Below are 10,510 nucleotides of genomic sequence, written 5' to 3' on the forward strand. Positions count from 1 at the left end.
GAAACAAGATTCTCTGGTTTGATCAAACCAAGATTGAACTTTTTGGCCTCAATCCTAAGCAACATTTCTGGAGGAAACCAGACACTGCTCATCACCTTCCCAATACCATCCCTACAGTGAAGTATGGTGGTGGCAGCATCATGCTGTGGGGGTGTTTTTCAGCGGCTGGGGCGGGGAGACTGGTCAGGATTGAGGGCAAGCCAAATGGAGCAAAATAGAGAGATATTCCTAATGAAAACCTGATCCAGAGAGCTCTGGACCTCATATTAGATTAAAGGTTCACCTTCCAGCAAGACGAACTGCAGTAAGCCCAGAAGAGATGGGAAGGAAAGGAGGGGAATGGTGGTTGTAGTTGTTTCTTTGATGCTCCAATGCCATGTGCAGTAATGCGAAGTGCGCACCTTTCTTCCATTTGGAGCACACCTTGTTTTTCTGGGGTTTCTCCTGCCTGACAGTCCACATCCAACAACCTGACGGAGCTTGAGAGTATCTACACAGAAGAATGGCAGAACATCCCTCAAATCCAGGTGAGAAAACCTTGTGGCCTCATCCCCAAGAAGACTGGAGACTGTAATCACTGTCAAAGGGGCTTCAACTAAGTATTGAGTAAAGGCACTGAATACTTAGGTCAATGAAAGATTTTAGTTTTTACTTTTCAATAAATTTGCAACAGTTTCAAACATTCTGTTTTGAGTTTTTCATTATGGGGCACAGAGAGAAGAATGAGAGGGAAAATCAGAATTTTATTTGTTTAATTTTAGGTTAGAAAGTGGAATTATGCTACCATCTGGTGGCCAACACCATTTTTACAACCATATTATTATTTTTTTATTCCTTTGAACAGGTAAACAATACAGTACAGTACATACTGTATACACAAGTACATTGAAAACATTGATTCATATGAATCTCAGTCCAATTGTCACTTGTAGACTAATTTCAGTAGCATACAAACACACACACACACACACATACCTCTGAACATATACAACAATCAGATTATGCCAACTGGAATTGAATTAGCAATGATTCTTACTATCCAGCTTTATATCTTAGACTAGCTTTATACCTGCGACTGCCTGCTGGTTACTGCTATCTGCCTACCGGACCCCATTGACTATAATGGGGTCTGGCAGTGTTCTGGCCGCTATCCAGCAAATGTCACAAATCGGGCCAGGCAATAACTACTGCACGCAGCGTTTTTGTCCTGCAGATTCCCAGCATTTTTTTCGGAACAAGGAGATGCAAAAACAATCACAATGCAACAGCACTTTGCAAACACAAAAAAACAAAGTAAATACAATAGTGCCATACTCACCATTGAATTCAGAGAATGCAGGTACCACTCTGAGCCCACTCTGTATTTTCCCCCTCTTGGTGCCATTGTGGCAAAGGAGGTATAATACAGTGTGGACTCAGCATGCATGTGGAACCTGCATTCCCTGAATTTAATGGAGGCCGGTATGGAACCAGAGGAGGTAGTATTTAGTGTAAGTTCCTGTCCTGAAGAGATCGCCTTGTCGTTGGTGGACAGGCACAAATAATGTGATGTGATGTAATGATCCAGAATTTTGGACGGAGATAATACAGCAGCATGCCGAGGTATTTCCTCCGTCCAAAACGCCGTTCAGTGACTGAACTGATGACATCCTGATGCATTCTGAACGGATTTCTCTCCATTCACAATGCATGGGGTTAAAACTGATCCGTTCTTTTCCAGTATTGAGCCCCAAGGACGGAACTCAGTGACGGAAAAGAAAAACGCTAGTGTGAAAGTACCCTAAAGCAGTTGCTCATGTGCTGTGAGCTCTCTTTCATTTTGGGGGGCCCGTTCTGGAGATAACAAAAGGTCCCAGAGGTGGACTTCCACACCTCTTTGACATTGATGGCATATTCTCGTGAGTTCAACCCCTTTAACCCCTTAAGAACTTAGGGCATACCGGTACGCCCTGTTTCCAGAGTCCTTAAGGACCCAGGGCGTACCGGTACGTCCTGTGTAATTTTGATCACTGCCGCACGGCCGGCAGTAATCGGAACAGGGTGCCTGTTGAAATCATTCAGCAGGCACCCTGTGACAATGCCTAGGGGGGTCCTGTGACTCCCCATCGCTACAAACCGCAGGTCAATTCAGACCTGCGTTTTTTAGCGCTTATGCAAGTTTCTGATCCCTACGGTTCGTGACCGCAGGGATCAGAAACCTCAAAGTGCCTGTACTTTTGAAAGTTAACCCCCCGCCCCCCTGCAGCCCTCTGTGTTTTTGTGCCTGCGGGCGCAGCGGGGGAGATGATTGCGGGGGCGGTGCGGGAGGCGTGCGGCAGTGTGGGGGGCGGGTGCGCGATCTTCCGCCCGCCCCCCGTTTATTTTCAGGATGGCCGAGCTCATTGCTGACACTCCGATTTAAACGGCAGACATCTGTGCAGATGTCCACCGTTTTAACCCCTTCCATGCCTCTGTAGGGACCGCTGTATGGAAGAGGTGAAGAGGGAGGGAGGGAGCTCCCTCCCTCTCCCATCGGGGGGCTGCTGTGCCTTTGCAGCCCCCGGACAGGATGGGTTGACAGAGGGAGGGAGCCCTCCTCCCTCCCCTTCCCCATCTGCTCAGTTGTGGCAGACTGGGAAGGTTCCCATGGCAACAGGACGCCTTCTCAGGCATCCTCCTGTCCATGGTGCTGAAAAGATCTGTGCTAAAGGCATAGATCTGTTCAGACAAAGTGTAAGTAAAATACAGTGCAGTACACTATACAGTCTTGTGAAAAAATTAGGACACCCTTTGAAAGCATGTGGTTTTTTGTAACATTTTTAATAAATGGTTATTTCATCTCCGTTTCAACAATACAGAGAGATTAAAGTAATCCGACTAAACAAAGAAAACTGAAGAAAAGTCTTTTCAAGATCTTCTGTAAATGTCATTCTACAAAAATGCCTATTCTAACTGAGGAAAAAGATAGGACACCCTTGCCCCTAATAGCGAGTGTTACCTCCTTTGGCTGAAATAACTGCAGTGAGACGGTTCTTGTAGCCATCTACCAGTCTTCGACATCGGTCTGAGGAAATTTTACCCCACTCCTCAATGCAGAACTTTTTCAGCTGTGAGATGTTTGAGGGGTTTCTTGCACGTACAGCCCTTTTCAAGTCACCCCACAGCATCTCAATGGGATTCAAATCTGGACTTTGACTTGGCCATTCCAGGACTCTCCATTTCTTCTTTTTCAGCCAATCTTTGGTTGATTTACTAGTATGTTTTGGGTCATTGTCATGTTGCATGGTCCAGTTCCGCTTCAGCTTTAATTTTCTAACTGATGGTCTCACATGTTCTTCAAGCACCTTCTGATACACAGTAGAATTCATCGTGGATTCTATGATGGTGAGCTGACCAGGTCCTGCTGCAGCAAAGCAGCCCCAAACCATGACACTTCCACCTCCATGCTTCACAGTTGGTATGAGGTTCTTTTCTTGGAATGCTGTGTTTGGTTTACGCCAAACATGTCCTCTGCTGTTGTGTCCAAATAATTCAATTTTGGACTCATCTGTCCAAAGAACATTATTCCAGAAGTCCTGGTCTTTGTCAACTTTATCGCTGGCAAATGTCAGTCTGGCCTCGATGTTTCTCTTGGAAAGCAAAGGTTTCCTCCTTGCACACCTCCCATGCAAGTTAAACTTGTACAGTCTCTTTCTGATTGTAGAGGCATGTACTTCTACATCAACAGTAGCCAGAGCCTGCTGTAGTTCTCGAGATGACACTTTAGGGTTTTTGGATACCTCTTTTAGCATCTTGCGGTCTGCTCTTGGGGTGAACTTGCTGGGGCGACCAGTCCTGGGCATGTTGGCAGTTGTTTTGAAAGCCCTCCACTTGTAGACTATCTTCCGGACAGTGGAATGGCTGATTTCAAAATCTTTTGAGATCTTTTTAAATCCCTTCCCAGACTCATAGGCTGCTACAATCTTTTTTCTGAAGTCCTCTGACAGCTCTTTTGCTCTCACCATGGTGCTCACTCTCACTTAAACAGTCAGGAGCACACCAAACTAAATGTCTGAGGTTTAAATAGGGCAAGCCTCATTCAACATGCAGAGTAACGATCTACTAATTATGTGCACCTGGTGTGATATACCTGTGTGAGATCTGAGCCAATTTTAGAGGGAATACATGTGAGGGTGTCCTATCTTTTTCCTCAGTTAGAATAGGCATTTTTGTAGAATGACATTTACAGAAGATCTTGAAAAGACTTTTCTTCCGTTTTCTTTGTTTAGTTGGATTACTTTAATCTCTCTGTATTGTTGAAACGGAGATGAAATAACCATTTATTAAAAATGTTACAAAAAACCACATGCTTTCAAAGGGTGTCCTAATTTTTTCACATGACTGTATAGTGTACTGTACTGTACTATACAGACATCAGACCCACTGGCTTTTCAAGAACCAAGTGGGTCTGGGTAAAAATAAATGTTAAAAAAGTGAAAAAAAAAGTAAAAATAAAGTAAAAATAAAAAAAAAACATTTATCCCTGATTAAAAATTAAAAAAATAAAATTCCCTACACATGTTATATATCACCGCGTCTGTAACGACCTGATCTATAAAATGGTCATGTTACATTTCCCGCACGGTGAACGCCATAAAAAATAAAAACTATGATAAAATTGACATTTTGCTCACCTTACTTCCAAAAAAAGGTAATAAAAGTGATCAAAAAAGTCCAAAATGTGCGCCAAAATGTACGCCAAAATAGTACCATTCAAACCGTCGTCTCATCCCGCAAAAAATGAGACCCTACCTAAGATAATCGTCCAAAAACTGAAAAAAATATGGCTCTCAGAATATGGAGACACTAAAACATGTTTTTTTTTTTGTTTCTAAAAATGATATTATTGTGTAAAACTTACATAAATAAAAAAAAGTATACATATTAGGTATCGCCGCGTCCATATCGACTAGCTCTATAAAAATATCACATGACCTAACCCCTCATATGAACACCGTAAAAAAAAAAAAAAAAAACTGTGCTAAATAAACCATTTTTTGTCACCTTACATCACAAAAAGTGTAATAGCAAGCGATCAAAAAGTCACACGCACCCCAAAATAGTGCCAATAAAACCATCATCTCATCCTGCAAAAATAATACCATACCCAAAGTAATCGCCCAAAAACTGAAAGAATTATGGCTCTCAGACTATGGAAACACTAAAACATGATTTCTTTTGCTTCAAAAAAGAAATCATTGTGTAAAACTTACATGCATAAAAAAAAGCATACATATTAGGTTTCGCCGCATCCATGACAACCTGGTTTATAAAAATATCACATGATATAACCTGTCAGATGAATTTTGTAAATAACAAAAAATAAAAACGGTGCCAAAACAGCTATTTCTTGTTATCTTGCCTCACAAAAAGTGTAATATAGAGCAACCAAAAATCACATGTACCCTAAACTAGTACCAACAATACTGCCACCCTATCCTGTAGTTTCTAAAATGGGGCCACTTTTTTGGAGTTTCTACTCTAGGGGTGCATCAGGGGGCTTCAAATGGGACATGGTGTCAAAAAAAACAGTCCAGCAAAACCTGCCTTCCAAAAACCGTATGGCATTCCTTTCCTTCTGCGCCCTGCGCCCGTACTGTAGTTTACGACCACATATGGGGTGTTTCTGTAAACTACAGAATCAGGGTCATAAATATTGAGTTTGGCTGTTAACCCTTGCTTTGTAGGGTTAACGACATTTGTAAAATCCGTTTTGAATACCTTGAGGGGTGTAGTTTCTAGAATGGGGTAATTTTTGGGTGGTTTCTATTATGTAAGCCTCGCAAAGTGACTTCAGACCTGAACTGGTCCCTAAAAATTGGGTTTTTGAAAATTTCTTAAAGATTTCAAGATTTGCTTCTAAACTTCTAAGCCTTGTAACATCCCCAAAAAATGTTATATCATTCCCAAAATGATCCAAACATGAAGTAGACATATGGGGAATGTAAAGTAATAACTATTTTTGGAGGTATTACTATGTATTATAGAAGTAGAGAAATTGAAACTTGGAAATTTGCAATTTTTTACAAATATTTGGTAAATTTGGTATTTTTTTATAAATAAAAATGAAATTTTTTGACCCAATTTTACCAGTGAAGTACAATATGTGACGAAAAAACTATCTCAGAACGGCCTGGGTAAGTCAAAGCGTTTTAAAGTTATCAGCACTTAAAGTGATACTGGTCAGATTTGCAAAAAATGGGCAAGTCCTTAAGGTGAAATAGGGCTGAGTCCTTAAGGGGTTAAGCTACATTAGAGCAAAGAAATGGACATACCTTTTAATTACCAACATGACCTATCGGTGGTAGACTTCCCATGTAAATTGCTGTAGATTTCAGTGCGTTTTTGTTTTTCATTGAGGTACCCTGGAAAATGTGCATTTGTGTAATCATACACATTCTGAAGACAGGAGCGGGTCAGAGGTGGAGCAACCTGCCGTCAATGTCTCAGAGAAGATGACCCCACCAAACAAAAATAAAGATGCAACTTGACAAATATTATTGATTAAATATATCCTACACTTTTGTTTATACAGCTCCTATGCAGACCTATGTGACTACATGTTACAGACTACAAACTTGTGTAGTCAGATCCTGCAGTCATAGATGTTTCCATATATCCCCTACTTCTTACTAACCTAATGACTGTGTGTTAGTAATTAATAAGGGACAGCTGGAAGGTATGGCTGCATGATCACTCTACACAAGGGTGTCTGTAGGATATTACATTATCACCTCTTTGTACTAAAAGAGGAAAACCAAAGCGCTTCGTACATAGTGGTGTTGTATAGGGGAGGCTCCCAGTATGTTCACAAACCTGCAAAGCACTTCCTAACTGAAGCCTCAGCAAGCTAGACTTTTAGGCTAGAGCTACATCTAGACTTTTTGTAGCACTTTTGATTGATTTTATACTTGTGAATCACAGATGCCGTGTGCATAATTGCATAAAATTCAATTTACTGCTTTGGACTACAGCTTTAGATCAATAGGTAATGAAAATGTATACAAAAAGTCTCAGCCTTAAAGGGGTTGTGTCACTTCAGCAAATGGCATTGATCATGTAGACAAAGTTAATACAAGGCACTTATGTATTGTGATTGTCCATTTTGCTTCCTTTGCTGGCTTGATTCATTTTTCCATCATGTTCTACACTGCTCATTTCCAGGAGTTATGACCACCCTGCAATCCAGCAGCGGTGGTCATGCTTGCACACCGTCGGTCGCTCTGGTGGCCGAGACCACGGGAGAGAGCATAGGCAGGAATGTGCAGGTTGCCCCTGGAAATGAGCAGTGTATAATATGATGGAAAAATGAATCAAACAGCAAAGGGGGCGATATGGAGAACAATATATCAGTAAGTGCCTTGTATTAACTTTGTCTACATGATACATGTCATTTACTGAAGTGAGACAACCCCTTTAACAGCTAATCTGCTTAGCAATGCCGAATGTTTGCGATTTTTCTTTTTTTTAAATCATATGGAGTGGGTTCCTTGATGATATTACATAAAACTGGATATATTATTAATCTTTGTCTACTTACAACACTTGTTCAACTCAATTTAAAGTAGTTTTTTATCCGATATGAGTAAATATAGGTAATTTAACAACTCTTTTCAGAATGCGTCCACCTGGGCTGATTCTGCCTGAGTAAGCTGCAGCCAGCCAGATGTTGCATGGAGAATGTACTATTATATGTTGGCTTCAATGCTCAGACCCTAAATGTGACCCAGGAATAATTCCAACTACCAATTACAAAAGCCAAAGGCTATCTTTTCCTGTTTGAGGTTCTTTTTTTCATAAAACATAACAATTAATGTACAGGGTGGGCCATTTATATGGATACACCTTAATAAAATGGGAATGGTTGGTGATATTAACTTCCTGTTTGTGGCACATTAGTATATGTGAGGGGGGAAACTTTTCAAGATGGGTGGTGACCATGGCGGCCATTTTGAAGTCGGCCATTTTCAATCCAACTTTTGTTTTTTCAATAGGAAGAGGGTCATTTGACACATCAAACTTATTGGGAATTTCACAAGAAAAACAATGGTGTGCTTGGTTTTAACGTAACTTTATTCTTTCATGAGTTATTTACAAGTTTCTGACCACTTACAAAATGTGTTCAATGTGCTGCCCATTGTGTTGGATTGTCAATGCAACCCTCTTCTCCCACTCTTCACACACTGATAGCAACACCGCAGGAGAAATGCTAGCACAGGCTTCCAGTATCCGTAGTTTCAGGTGCTGCACATCTCGTATCTTCACAGCATAGACAATTGCCTTCAGATGATACGAGATGTGCAGCACCTGAAACTACGGATACTGGAAGCCTGTGCTAGCATTTCTCCTGCGGTGTTGCTATCAGTGTGTGAAGAGTGGGAGAAGAGGGTTGCATTGACAATCCAACACAATGGGCAGCACATTGAACACATTTCATAAGTGGTCAGAAACTTGTAAATAACTCATTGTTTTTCTTGTGAAATTCCCAATAAGTTTGATGTGTCACATGACCCTCTTCCTATTGAAAAAACAAAAGTTGGATTCAAAATGGCCAACTTCAAAATGGCCGCCATGGTCACCACCCATCTTGAAAAGTTTCCCCCCTCACATATACTAATGTGCCACAAACAGGAAGTTAATATCACCAACCATTCCCATTTTATTAAGGTGTATCCATATAAATGGCCCACCCTGTATATTTATAAATAAAAAAAAATATCACACAAAAACCTAACAAAATTTAAAATAAAAGTGACCATTTGAATGTTCACATTTAGCTTTTTTGCTATAATATCTATGACTGCTATGAGAGATCCACAGGGATATTACCTCCATATCCCCTTTAGTCTCTGTGCTTTTGGCAATACTCATTAACAAGTTTACTTTCTAAGAAATAATATCAATATTTGGCTCAGAGGAAAGCTTTTTAGATGTAGCTCCATTTCCCCTGAGGACGCAGCCGTAAGCGGTGAAACATGTTGGGGGGGCTGCGAATGTAGTGATTTTAATACAAGTGACCAAATGAGTGAAGGAGAGCGGTGGGGTGAACTGCAGACACCCTGGCCGCCTATGGCAATAAATGTATGAGAAAGGAAACACAGCTGTGATGGACAGATAGTCACAATTATAAGATCAAGTTTAATAGGATAGAACAGAGCAAAGAATTATATCATATAGTCTGTCATAGACTACAAATGTGCTAAGGGCAACTATATAATAAAAGAGGGAAACTTTGTTGCAGCACTAGAAGCCAAATATTGATATTATTTCTTAGAAAGTAAACTTGTTAATGAGTATTGCCACAGCACAGAGACTAATGGGGATATGGAGGTAATATCCCTGTGGATCTCTCATAGCAGTCATAGATATTATAGCAAAAAAGCTAAATGTGAACATTCAAATAGTCACTTTTATTTTTAATTTTGTTAGGTTTTTGGGTGATAAAAAAATTGGTTTTAATAAATATAGATTAAATGTTATGTTTTATGAAAAAAAAGGAGCTGTAATTGGTAACTATATGTTGGCAATTCAATGGAGTCACCGTCCATATATTCAACACACGTTTTATCAGATATGTGCGGTAAGAGCTTCCATTGACTCATTTATAGTAGGTATGATACCACTTTTATTTAGAATGATCCCCATTTCGTAGCTCTATTGTTTGTATGTATAATGGTGTGCAGCCATTTTCGTTTTTATCAATCATATATTCAAGGATGTCTTGAGCAGTGATGGTCAGTTCGCAGTGTTCGCCAGCGAACATATGCGGGCTGCCTTCTTTAGTAAGGTATACTCACCCGTTCGGCGATGCACAGGTAAGCCCTTACCTTGTGCCTGTGTCGGGAGCCGGTCTGAAATCAAATGCGGTCACTGGGAGCAGGCAGTTCCGAGAACAGCCGCCGGGGGCCTTCATCAGGCTGTTCTCGGAACTGCCTGCTGCCGGTGACCGCATTTGATTTCAGACCGGCTCGCGGCACAGGCACAGGTAGGGGCTTACCTGTGCATCGCCGGACGGGTGAGTCTACCTTACTAAAGATGGCAATTCGCTGGCGAACACTGCGAACTGACCATCACTGGTCTTGAGGCCGCTAGAAAAGGAGCATCTCCATCCTGGCTCTTAGAAGTAATCACACTATCTCTTTGGTCATTGAGTCATGAGTAAATTAGTGGATTTTGTTTAAAAAATCATATCAACATTTTTGACAAAAACAAGGGCTAAAATTGTCTGTGTGAAGATTGTAGCTGGGGACTGGAAATGGTAGAATTTGTCAAACGTTTTAAATTTATTTATTTTTTTGTAAAAAATCACTTATCTTTACCGATATTCAAAGTGCAAGGCAAGTTGTAAGCAGTATTCATAAAGTACCAAGGCGCTAATGGATTGATACATTGCATTCTTATTAGATCCAGAATACAAAATGGCTGTTTTCAGAAATAGAGGGAATTCAAATTGAAATTTGAAAGAGAAGTGAGACTATGGAACTCTCTGCCT

The sequence above is a fragment of the Bufo bufo genome, chromosome 9 (genome assembly GCF_905171765.1).
Source record: "Bufo bufo chromosome 9, aBufBuf1.1, whole genome shotgun sequence".
Taxonomy (NCBI): domain Eukaryota; kingdom Metazoa; phylum Chordata; class Amphibia; order Anura; family Bufonidae; genus Bufo; species Bufo bufo.